Consider the following 12,891-nt stretch of genomic DNA (forward strand, 5'->3'; position numbering starts at 1 on the left):
AATAACATTAGGATTATGAGCCACGAGGGGGGCTAGGCCCATAAGTTTCCTTTCTGTCTGACCTATTGGTTGAACTACTTGGTGACGAGACTCTTCAGTCCTCACCAGAGCTTGACCGTGTACACAGGGTGCCAACTGCTAAGTTACAGCATGGGTCACTGTGATTATTTGCCTTCACGGCTACCAGATTAAAGACATGATGATCCAGGAGGCTTGCAAAAGACAAGTGTTAGATTAAAGACAAAGGTAAGGGTTAGGACACCAAAAGTCAAAAGTTAAGAACCTGACCAGTAAAAGCTAATAACAGAATGTTTAATAAAGCTGAGTAAACAGTCTACTTCCAGTAAAAAATCTTGTCTTTTACGAAAAACATTCCAATACAGGAAACATAGCTCACATAGCTCCATTAACTACAACTAGCATAGCTAAAGCTAAGCCCACAAAGCAGCTCTGTAAGCAATGTAGCTACATTTTCTATCTAGCTACTTTAACAAGTTATGTTTGCTAAAGCTAACTTAAAAACAATGGCTTATGTCATAGGCCTTATGTGGTAATGTTAATTACGTAGCTAGCGTAGCTTTGTTGGCTTAAGCTAAAGCTACTCTAGCTACGTATTTCATGCCAGACTGCCAGACTTTGTTTATGAATAAAGAAAAAAAATCCAACACTGGAAATACATTATACTGGCAAATAACAGCACTTTCATTCTGACAGAGATGGCGTCTGACATTAACGGTCTGTGAGAGTGGCTGTCAGAGATGTTCGGTCTGCAGCAGGACTGTCTTGAAGATTTTACTGTTTGCATTCACACATACAGCCCACATTTTCAAGAGTTCTGCATACTAGTATGAGTGAAAGGGCTAAGGTCCCGGCCCTGCCATGTCTGATAATGGACTTCCCTAACATTCAAACATCATTCATAAACTATATCTTAAAAGTTTCTAAAATAAAAGCAACTGCCAGTTTCTGCATCTTGTATTCATGTTTTCATGGATGACCAGGTTAGCTAGCTTAATGCTACACTGGGTTCTGTTTAAAGTGGAGAATTTGACCTTGTATTACAACAGTAACAGGGAACAATCTACAGGAGGCAGCTGGGGGGACAGGGGAGGTTCTTCTGTTCTGTCATCCACATCCAAGAGGAAATCCCGCTAAATCCCTCAAAACCAAACAAATTCACTGATTAAAAATCCTGACTTGTGTCTCCATCATAACAACTCTCTGTCATGTGAGGTGATGAGGTTCTGTGAGTTTCGAAGTTAGCCACAGCGGACACAAACACACATCGGCATGTCAGTAAAGGTCCTAAGAATGCCAGTGGCCCACTTCATCTTTCCGCCTTGTCACTTGTGTCGGCCCACTGAGAATGCGACCCCTGGCCCAATGTGGAGCAAAGCAGATGGTGTTGCTGCTTGGTGTTGAAAAACAGCTTTCCACACGGAAACTTCTGGCACAGCACTGATAATGACCTGTCTCAAAACACCTCAAAAAAGACTGAAAGGGTGAGAAGAGATGAAGAAAAAATCTGCAGATGGAGGGCCATGAACACAGAGAGCTGAGATGTCATAATAATGCTACAATAACAAAAAATGTTTAAGAACACAAGAAAAGTATGGATCCCTGGCTGTAAGCAGACACTGAGAAAATGAAAAAGCAAACCCATTAACAGCAGGAGAGTCATTGTGGTGCTGAGTACAGCTGTTAGAGCCTGCTCTTTCTGGGCACCAACCACAGCCTAAACACTTCTGAGAAATGTAAAGGGGAAGGAGGAAGGCTGGGCTGCAGAATCATCCACAGTGGCATGCAGAGGGGGAACTAATACAGGATAAAGGACAAACAGAACCATGGTGCAGTAAATCACAACCACCAAGAATGAAGTGGGAAAAGGGGCTGGCTTGTGAAATATATCCCATACATAAGTATGTAGAGCTAAATAAGGGGAAATGAGATGCTGTCCCGGAAGTTCTCCCATAATGGTGCAGCTTATTAGGTTTCTTCATCAGTCCTGAGTTATCTGTTTATCTCAAGACAATGTGAGTCCATAAATTCAAGAGATCCAATAAGAAGTCATCCCATATTAAAGCTAGGATCTTTTGGTGTCAATCTTCAGGCTTCTACTTTTGGACCTTGCATGTCTTTGTTGATTGTGTCTGTAGCTGTTTCTTGAAAGGATAACCTAACCCTCTGAGAACTTTTTGTAGATAAATATTTATGTTAATTTAGTAGTACTGTTGATCAGTTAGGGTCTGAATCTCGACATTTTCATATAAAGTAGTTAAATTGTACATTTTGTGTTAAAGTGGACATTATTACTGCCCTCCACAGATTGAAAACCTCTGCTGAAAAATGAAGCCAATGTGGAAGTGCAAAAAATTGCAATACCGCAAGTGTCCACTTGAGGCTGGCTGCAGGAATACCTGTTAAACAGATGGTTTTTACACCAGAAATAAACTGGTTTACAGCCTGGTTTAAAATACCAAACGTGTCTCATTAGCTAATGTCTATTGTGCTCCCACTGTACCGGGGGGATTTTTTTTGTTTGGATTATATTTAAGATAAACCTCACTTTGCACTGATTGGCGCATCTCATTTGATTGACAGATAGCTCAACAGGCAGAGGCTATGTTTCTGTCAACCAGAATGCTAACTAGCTGTCAGGAAATTGCACTTAGTGGGTGGACTGTTAGATTGATCCAAAGTTCGGCTGAGACTGCGATTTCAATATGGAAGCCTCCGCTGACTGGCTTTAAGAGCTGTTTGAGTCCGCCTATTGTGAGCAGATGGCTGACGTCACACAGGGTTTGTCCAATTCTTTCTACAGTCTATGGCTGAAACTGACTTCTTCTGAAGAATTTCCATTGGTTGATCTGGTGCCATCTGTTGACAGTTGACGCCACTTATAAAGTAGCGGCCAGAGTTGAAATATGCAGCTCTGCCAATCAGAACGATTGCTGTGAAACTCTAGGATTGTGGGTAACGTAGTGCTGTTGCCTGAGATTGTGAATAAACTGTCTTTCTAAAAACTAACTCAATAATATACTTCTGTCTTCTGCATGATCAAATATCTTAATTTCTACATTATTCCTGGCTTGTTGAATAGCATCTATTAAATCCACTAGTACCAGGAGATACTGCTGAATTTTGGTGTGTAAAGTCGGGATCAGCCAATCAGGGATGTCGTTGTGACACCCAAAGATTGTAGGTAATGTAGTACTGTAGACTAAGATAAACCAAGCTTTTCTTACAACTAGATCGCTAACAAACAATCTTGTGTCTTCTACATCAGTGGTTCTCAACTGGTCTTGCTTCAGGACTCACCACCACCTCCTGAATGAGAAATCATGACCAAAATTTTTCAGACTGTTCAAAAATCAATTTCATTAACAATTAGAAAATCACTCAGAGAGCACAGAGCGCATTAGCCCAATCTCCCAGTGGTCAAGAATCCTTAAAAAAAAATCCTGGATCCAGACAGTGATCCAGATCAGTCCCAAAATCTAATCAGTTCTTCCTTATGCCATTTCTGACATTTCCTGATAATTTAATCAAAATCTGTCCATAACTTGACTTATGTTGCTAACAAACAAACAAACTTGAAAAGCACTCGGAGAGCGCAGACCTCCGCCATCAGCCCTATCTCCCAATAGTGAAGAATCCTTTGTAAAACATTCCTGGATCCGTCCCCATGTGCCCCCCGCCATGGCATTCGCTGATTACTCCCTACCCTGTGGGGTTGAAACACGGTGAGGCAAAACGATGGCTTCGCTATGGGTGGACTGTCATGGTGGAAGCATTGCCTGCTGGTGCCAACAGATGCACTGACAGTCTCACCCATGGTCTCAATGGACAACTGGAAGTCATGGCAGAGGGTGAATATTCCTCTATTCCTCCCAGCATCGTGAGTATTCTCGCTACAATTCGCTGTCTAACTCTCTGTTACGCTCCGACTCATCTCCTCAACTGGGTGTGCGTCTTTCCAACTCTATAAACTCCAAAACTTTGGATAGAAACACACCCAAAATGCTACTGGGATTGAAGTTACTCATGTCCACCATCTCCTGGTGTAAAGTGGTAACAGCGCAGACCTCCACCATTACCCCTATCTCCCAATAGAAGAGAATCTTTTAAAGAATTCCTGAATCCAGACGGTGATCCGGACCACTCCCAAAATCTAATCAGTTCTCCTTCATGCCATTTCTGACATTTCATGAAAATTTCATCAAAATCCGTCCACAACTTTTTGAGTTATGTTGCTAACAAACAAACAAACAAATGAACAAACGAACAAACCACCGGATCACATAACCTCCTTGGCGGAAGTAACAAATACTAAAGTTTGTATCTTGGAACCAAACAGGAGACAAGCAAGTCATCATAGAAGCCCTAAGCTAATATGCATGCAGAGAATGTATTTATCAAGTTCCCATGATAAGATGTAAATTTTGGTTTTCTATAAATTTTGAGAAACTAGAACATGAAAGTAAGAAAGTCAGTTTTCTTTTACCCAGAGTAGAGTCAAAGGGGTTTAGAAAATGTCAAGAAATTGTCTAAAATGTTCTTGTTATCAGGGACAAAACAGAATAGAATAATATGTGGGAATGTATTTTGGCTTTGGCCTTCCATAAATAGTGGACTTTGAGCCACAGTTTTTCTTCACAAACAATTTCGCGACCCACTGAAAACTGCTCCATGACCCACTCTTGGGTCCCAACCCACCAGTTCAGAACCACTGTTCTTCATGACCATATGTAGTTGTGTTACACTCAGGAAGCTTGTTGTATGTCTATCTTGAATGGTTTTTGACATTATGGCAAATAATCATCTAAAAAAAAGTTGCTGGATTGAATGATGTGGCTGATTAGGGATAGCAGGAAAGGGGGAGTGGGCGCATCTTATCCCCATTATTTAAAATTCCTGGGTAGTTGCATTTCAGGTGAAGCTCTGAGTTTTTGTTTCTCTTTAAAATAAGTAAATACATATGAGAATAAATTAATTCATGTTGCTTTGTTTAAATACAAATGTATCACTCACTGGGACTCTCTCACATGGAAAAATGTAAACATATGCTGTTGTTGCAGTGTGTTGTTCAGCCCTTCATCTGACACTGACCCTGTGGCAGCAACATAGGAAATTAGATGAACCATACAGATAAAGTCAATCCTGTCCCTGACAGTCTCATTTACTTTTTAAGGTCATAAAGAGACGTCAATATTAAATTCAGATAGTTTCAATACCGCTTAAAAATCCTCCATTGCGGCTTTTAAGAGCTTCTTTGGTCTATTATGTCTCAACTACTATTTAAAAAAATGATCATCTGTGCATCTATCTTTAGCGACAATACGGCAATGTTCCTTTAAATTATCATTAACATCTCAGCATAAACAAAAACAACATGACAGATGACCCATAATGCCTTGAGGTGTAGTTCTGCTTCAGTGTTGTTGAGCATCACAGATGCCCTCCCCTCTAGTGATGACAAGGCCTGCAACCTGTCACCTCTGACAGGACATGACATGTCTGACTTCCTCCCCCCTGTGACACACATGTCGAACAGAAAACATCCTCCATCTCTGTGTGTATAGAGTGAGACAGAGCAAAAGTTGCTCGCTTCCTGTTCTGTTATATGAAAACCTTCTTCATTCCTAATTCAGTGAGCTGATGGGGAAGATCAAGATTAGCATTATTAGCATTAGCATAGCAGTGAATCTCTTCTCTTTACCATGTAGTGACAAAAAGAAGACAGGATTCTCACACATGGAAACAATTAGCTGGAGTATAAAGACATAATGTAATGTGGGAAAGAATATTTTCAGACAAACTTCCCGTCTATTTACTGTAAAACATGCTCATCATGCATCTCCTCCTCTCCCCTACCCTCCCTTTCCCTGCCTTCAGGAAAAATTCTTCGGTCAATAACATGAGCCAAAAGTGCAACTCAACACTCCAACATGATGAGAAAAAGAGTTTTTTCTTTACAGGGGTAGCTTTCCCTTTGAAGGATCAAAACATTTTACACCTTCAGCATAAAAATGACAATTTCACATTCCAGGTTCCTTAAAAATATTAGTCAAACCGAAGCAAAGTTAATAAAGCAGGATAACAGCAAGATATAGAATCTAAAGTTGGTGTATATCTCAGGTGTCTTGTCCCAAACCAAACCATCTTAAAGATTTATCGAATCATCAGCAAGCTGCACAATGTGTAACCTTGCAAAGCCAATGGATCGGCTAGATTTCACGTCTGTCATCAGGTGGATCCTTGCTGCAAAGCTTCCAGCTGAAAAGCTTGTCCCTGGGCAAACAATGACCAGACCAATCAACATCATATAAGGAGAATGACACAGTAGGTGGGCGTGGTATTGCTGTACAGCATGCCTGTTACTAATGGCCGCCAGCGAATAAATGAGCCTGGATGAAGCTGTAGGGGCAGTTTAATCCAGAGTGGACAATTTTTTATCAAAAGAAGAACAAAGACCTCCACTGAGCTGTGTTTTCTTGGCAGAGAACACGGCTATGCTCTTCTAACAACTGGCCTCTGCATAAATTCAAGATTTACTGACTTACTACACAGATAGTGAACAGTGGTAACTGTTGCCTGTTGAGCTTACGTTATGTATTTTACTAACTGGAGCAGTTTATGTACGATATCATGTGATTGGTCACAATGATTGGCCTGTAATGAATGTGGCAGACATTGTATATAAGCTGTTTCCCAGATGGATGTGAAATATATCCCATGCCATGGATGTGTGAATAATCTGGTGTGTCAGGTAACAAAGTTGATTTTAAAACTTACAAACAAAGTCTAAGTGGCATTAGGTGGCGCTTCCTGTGAGGCAGAAAGCTTTATGCTAATCTGGTATGAGGGAAAATTGCAGGATGACTACTCTGGAAAAAAGATGCAAATCAATCTCTGAAATCATTAGCAATCATTGTGTATCATAGAATTAAAAAAAAAAAAAAATTTCGGTACAAGGTAGCAGTCAGTGTCACACTGCTCAAGACAAGATTTCCTTCAAAAAAGTTTGAAGTCAGTTAAATACAGAGGACCATCTCTTCGGAACAAACAACCAATCAATCAACAGTTAGTATCTACATTATTATCATTCTCAATGTGATTGAAATGCTTTATGTTACATAGATGTACATTTTGTTGCTCTTTTTTCTGGTTAACCTGCATTGCTGTGTAGAATAACTTGTTATCTCAAAGAGGGATCTTAATAAGCCTTTTTGGCTTCTAACCTCCATTCAGAATGGATTACCTGAGACAGTAAAATTCATAACCCTGATATACAGATTTTACATCACTCTGTAGAAGAGGAGATGCATTGGTTTAACAATGTATTGATCAGTATCGGCCCAGTTCGCAAACATCAGCTATTGACCAAATTTTGTGGCATAAACAGATCATAGTTACCACTAGTAATCTGCTGTTCCAATCAACTTTATGCTGACATGTACAACTAGCTGCTGAAAAGATTATGAAATCTCTAGAGGGCAGAGAAAGTGACCTGTGGGACAAACTTTGATCTGATACAGAGTCAAATGTGAAAGAAAATGTAGTATAGGAAGAAAAAAAGAAACATTGATATTTGAATCCGTATCAGCAAGACTGTTCTTTGCATCAATGCTTCTCTATGTAGAATCTGTATATAGTGATTAAACCCAAATCACTATCTTAATCAAGTAATGCTCTGTTGTATTGTTGCACTGTTTGATGCTTCTGCTTTGATCAAAATCATCTTAAAGTGCAAAATCAAAGGCATTAAACTTTAAATGAAGAAAAAATGTAGCAAACAACAGTATCTGTAGAATCACTCAAGTTATCTCCCTTTCTTAACTGCAAGCAAAAAGAATCATTTGTAGTCTATTTTCATAACTTTGGCTAACAGGAGAAAGAGGTTTTTCTGGGTACAGCATCCAACAAAGCAACTGTTAAGCCTCTGAAGTGCAAAGTCAAAGGAGCCAATATGACACTCTAACAGCATGGACACTCAAGTGGCTAAGCATAACCTCAGTTTTCTCATTTATCTCCATCAAAAGCAACTGAGAGGAGATATGGGAAGAGATGAGATCTTACAATTCCCACTGGAGAAGACAAATCAAAGTGAAAATTTGACCTGTTTGACTCCTCACCTCCCCTTGAACTTGGCTACTCACTCTCTAGAGAGTGGACGCAGGGGATTGTCAAAATTAAATCACGTCAAAAACAGCTTGGCTCCATCAGTGCCTGGCTAATCCACTGCACTGGATCAAAGTCAGCCTGGAAACTCGTTCTGATGTGACGAGTGCTGGAGCTCAAGGAGAAAACACGACGAGAGAGAGCCAGAGAGAAAGAGAGAGAGCGCCTTGGAGACAAGACCTTAAAGAGTAATAAGGTCTATTCTGATTGGCCAACACTCAGTCCCATTATGGCACATTGATTATCCATGCATGCTCCAGAGCTGAAGACACACAATGGGAGGGAAAAGGAGAAAGAAAGGGAGAGGGAGTGTGTGAGGAAGGGGGGAGGCGGCTGTGCCTGACCCCCCAAACTTTCTCTGATGGCTGAACAATGGAAACGCAGAAAGATAGAGGAGGAAAAAGAAAAGAAATGAGAAACTACAACATATTTAGGCTAAATTTCTGCAGCGTTCATGCAAAACAATCTACAGCTCACAATTTGAAAACTTTTTTAAAAAGTATTCTGCACACATGGCAAGCAAACTTTTCACACCACCAACCTCTCTTTACACCTTTTTACACAGCTCTGCTTGTAACACAGTAAAGCACATGGCAAACATAAAAACCAGCAACTCACCCAACCCTTTTCTGTCCTGTCTTCTCTCTCCACCTCTCCCACTCTCTTCCTCTCTCAATCACAGCTCCAGCTGGTGAGCCTGCTGCTGCTCCCCCAGGCCACGCCCCCAACTCAGTCATGTGACCACCTTCCCAAGTGGCTTGCGAGGCATTTGGCAGCCACACCCCTCATTCAGAGAATTGAATAGAGATCATTGTGGGAATAGCGGCAATCTCAAACCATGTGTGATTAAGAAAACCCACAGGAGGAAAAGTTCAGGATAGTCAGAGATGACACACAGAAGAAGAGTTTGTTTATAAATAATATAGAAAAAATCATTTCATTGTTTTTAAGTTTGTGTGTAAGAGTGGGAATGAAAGTGTGAGTGTGTTTGAACAAGAAAAGAGGCTGTATACTTCTTCTCCCTTGTCCTTGTGTGTCCATCTGTTCCCTCTCTCCCACTGTTTGTTTCACAGCGGAGGGTCTTGTACATGTATGAGTTTGTGTGTTTGTGTGAGACAGTCAGGTTTAAAACATTTGGTCATCTCCCTTTTTTCTACAGGGGAAACTCTCTGACATCACACTCAGTCCTTTAAAACTATGACTAAAGTTGTGACTAAAATGGAATAGTTCCTGTTTTAAGCCGTTTTTAGCCTTCTCTAATTGGACAGCAAAAGACAGATCGGAAACATTTTTCAAACATGCACTCATAAATAAACTGATTAGAAAATTTAGGACAGACCCTCTTTAAAGTCTTCCTAACCTGTTTGTTCCCATGTGCATGACACAGCAGGAGACTGACTGACCTGTCTGAAAGGGGTGGGGGTGGGGTTGTGCTTCAGGAGGCAGAACATGATGTAAAAAAAGACGACATTGCATGGCAGACAGAGCTACAGAGTCCAGTAGTTTTATTAGAGGGGTCTGACTGAGAGCTGTCCATTCCCAGTTGCAATCTATTTCAGAGCAGAAGTGCTGATATTTACTGGTAAAACAAATTTCCAGTTTTAGGTCTTTTTTTTCTTCTTCTTCTTTTTAATTCAACTCATTTATAAACAAAGTCTGACAGCTACATTCATTAAATAACCACACTGCAACATTTATCTAAATATATAAATAAATAGAGTAAAAAGGTCAGCGGTCAAAGCTAACATAGCTACACTTGCTACATGATTAACATTAGCACATAAATTAGTGAAGCTAAGTTAGCTTTAGCCACATGAACTTTAGCAAACATAGCTAAAGCTAATTCAGCAACATAGAATAAGTATCTACATAGTTTATGTAGCTACTCTGTGAGCTTAGCTTTAGCTATGTTAGCTACAAAGCACCATTATTTATAGCTAGGTTAGCTTTAGCAACATAAGCTTAAACAAACAAAGCTAAAGCTAACAATGTACCTGTGTAGCTTACATAGCTGCTTTGTGTGGTTTGCTTTAGCTACGTTAGCTACATAAGCTATGCAAGCTACGTTGCCTTGTTATTAATAACCAAGTTAGCTTTAGCAACATGAGCTTCAGCAAGCATACCGTAAAATATCAAATAACCGCCGGGTGTGGCAGTACATTTTGACAAATAAACACCTGTTCCAAATACGTCGGGTGTAATTTATTTAAAACTCCGATATGTGGCTGAGATGAGATGAGAACCGTGTAGAATCAACTTCCAACTCCCCCTCCCTTCCTGTTCTTCTCCCTGTTTGAGCTCCGTAGCTCCGCCCCTCTCTTTACGTACCTCCTCGTGGATGAGAACGAATTGAATACTGACTGTGGCAAAGTGCTCGTGTAGTGATTTGCTCTGCTTTTCCACTGAAATCACTGGCCGAATCAGAGGCAAGAAAACACTTCATCTCATCATGAACGAATTCTACACAGGACCGAACACCGCCAGAATTCTGCCATCGAATCAACTTTTCACTGAGCTGAGATACGGAAGCTACAGCAGCCAATAGGAACGCTCCCTCTGACCTGAGCCTGATTGGCTGCGAGTACTAGCCTCCTCATTGGCTGGGGCACCCCCGTCCCTTACTGGTTTTCTCAAGTGAGATAGCAGCGCCATGCCCCGGTACAGCCAAAAAATAAAAAAGTATGACATTAACTTTAAACTGTCTGTCGTCAACTTTGTGTTTGTTTAGTTCCTCACCAGTATTTAAAGTGTTTAGAGAGTGTTGAGTTGACAGAAGAAGACAAACGTATAACTATGGTACTTTAATCTTGTCTTAAAAATGTAAAGGTGATATTCATACTGGTGTAATAAACGCCTGGTCTGCTCAGGGATTGAGACAAATAAACGCCTATTATTTGGTATTTTACGGTAGCTAAATCTAACTTAGCTACATAGAAAATGTAGATACATTGCTTTGCTTCGCTTTACAAGCAAAGCTTCAGCTACATTAGTTACATTGCTCTATCATCTATAGCTAGATTAGATTTAGGAACACTTTAGCAAACATAGCTTAAGCTGATTTAGCTATGTAGAAAATGTAGACACGTAGCTTTCCTTTGCTTTAAGAGCAAAGCTTTAGCTACATTAGTTACATTGCCCCATCATATAGCAAAGTAAGATTTTGGAACATGCACTTTAGCAAACAGCTAAAGCTAATTTAGCTACATAGACTAAGTATCTACATAATTTACATAGCTACTTTGTGAGCTTAGCTTTAGCTAGGTTAGCCTCATAACTCCATTATTTATAGCTAGGTCAGCTTTAGCAACATGAGAATTAGCAAACGCAGCTTAAGCTAACAATGTATCCATGTTGCTCTGTGAGGTTTGCTTTAGATATATTATTTATATAAGCTACGCAAGCTACGTTGTTTTGTTATTAATAGCCAAGTTAACTTTAGCAATGTGAGCTTCAGCAAACATAGCTAAAGCTAACTTAGCTACATAGAAAATTTAGATATGTAGCTCTGCTTTACAAGCAAAGCTTTAGCTACATTAGTTACATTGCTCTGTCATCTATAGCTGAGTTAGATTTAGGAACATGAGCTTTAGCAAATGTAGCTAAAGCTAACTTAGCTATGTAAAAAAAGGTTCATACATAGCTAAACTTAGCTTTAGATACATTGGCTGCATTGTTACATTAACTATACACCTTGTTATCTATGTAGCTTAAACATCTAATGGAGCTACATAAGCTACGTTAACTGTGTTAAACAGTTTTCATGGAGGACAATCTTTTTTCCGTAAGCAACATGTTTACTCGGCTTTATTAAACATTTTGTAATAAGGTTTGGTAGTTCAGGCTTTAACTTTTAACTTAACCATTACCTTAACCCTAAATAGTAGTTTAACCCGATTTAATTTCTAAAGCTTTATCATGTATTTCTGTTCGGAAATATAAGCGTCAGAGATGAATGGTCTGCAGCCAGATTGCCTTTGAGTTTTCAGACGTTAAAGTTAAGCTATAATGTGAGCCATGCAGTATAAATAAGCCATAAATGGCTCTTTGAGCCATCCGATAGCAGCACTCACCAGCCAGCCAACAAGTTGCCAATAATTGGAGTAAAAAACTATAAAATATTTTGTATTTGGTTAAATAATACTGGAATAACTGCATACATATGTATGCATGTCCTATGTGTGTACGTTAGCACTAAATGTATGTGTACTACTGTTTAATTCTGCCTACAGCCCCATGCTTGAGCTAACTTAGGGCTAGCTTATTTAATGTTTATGCAGTATTAGCATATTTGGTTTTACACACAGCCCATGCTCAGCTAAGCTAAATGTTTGCTCAACTCATACCAAATGTTCTTTGGCATGTTCAAATGTTAGATTATTCTTTCCAGAGAATGAAGAGAACAATTCCTCATTAAAGGACAAATTTAGCTGATCGTCCTTAATGGTTGTGCATGCTGAGATTCTGTTTTCTATTTCTATTTTGCCATAGAAGCCGACAGCCAACAGAAAAAAGAAACAAAAGTGATTAAAAAAAACAAACTTGGCTAATCAAGCTGTCCTGAAGTCAATAATGGCTGCAAAAAAAGTAAGAAATGTTTCCAAAACTCAAATGTTCTTTGGAACTATGAATAGTTGTGCTGTGCTTCCTGTGTCCCACTTTAACCACAACAGAGATTCATGTGTCTCACAGCCAACCCGCCATCTGCACAAC

At 39.7% G+C, this 12,891-nt stretch overlaps 1 protein-coding gene across 4 annotated transcripts in view; it reads right to left on the reverse strand.

Annotated features, from left to right (window-relative positions):
* sept9b (septin 9b) overlaps positions 1 to 12,891 on the reverse strand; it is a 102,520-nt gene that overhangs the window by 38,382 nt on the left and 51,247 nt on the right. The window contains exon 1 of one of the 4 annotated variants that reach the window (XM_041784534.1): positions 8,800 to 8,903. The exons of the other annotated variants lie outside the window; for them this stretch is intronic. The gene's annotated coding sequence lies outside the window, so the exon portion shown is untranslated. Of the gene's footprint in view, positions 1 to 8,799; positions 8,904 to 12,891 lie in introns of those variants that run through there. 4 annotated transcript variants of the gene reach the window in all.

The sequence above is a fragment of the Cheilinus undulatus genome, linkage group 4 (genome assembly GCF_018320785.1).
Source record: "Cheilinus undulatus linkage group 4, ASM1832078v1, whole genome shotgun sequence".
Lineage (NCBI taxonomy): Eukaryota > Metazoa > Chordata > Actinopteri > Labriformes > Labridae > Cheilinus > Cheilinus undulatus.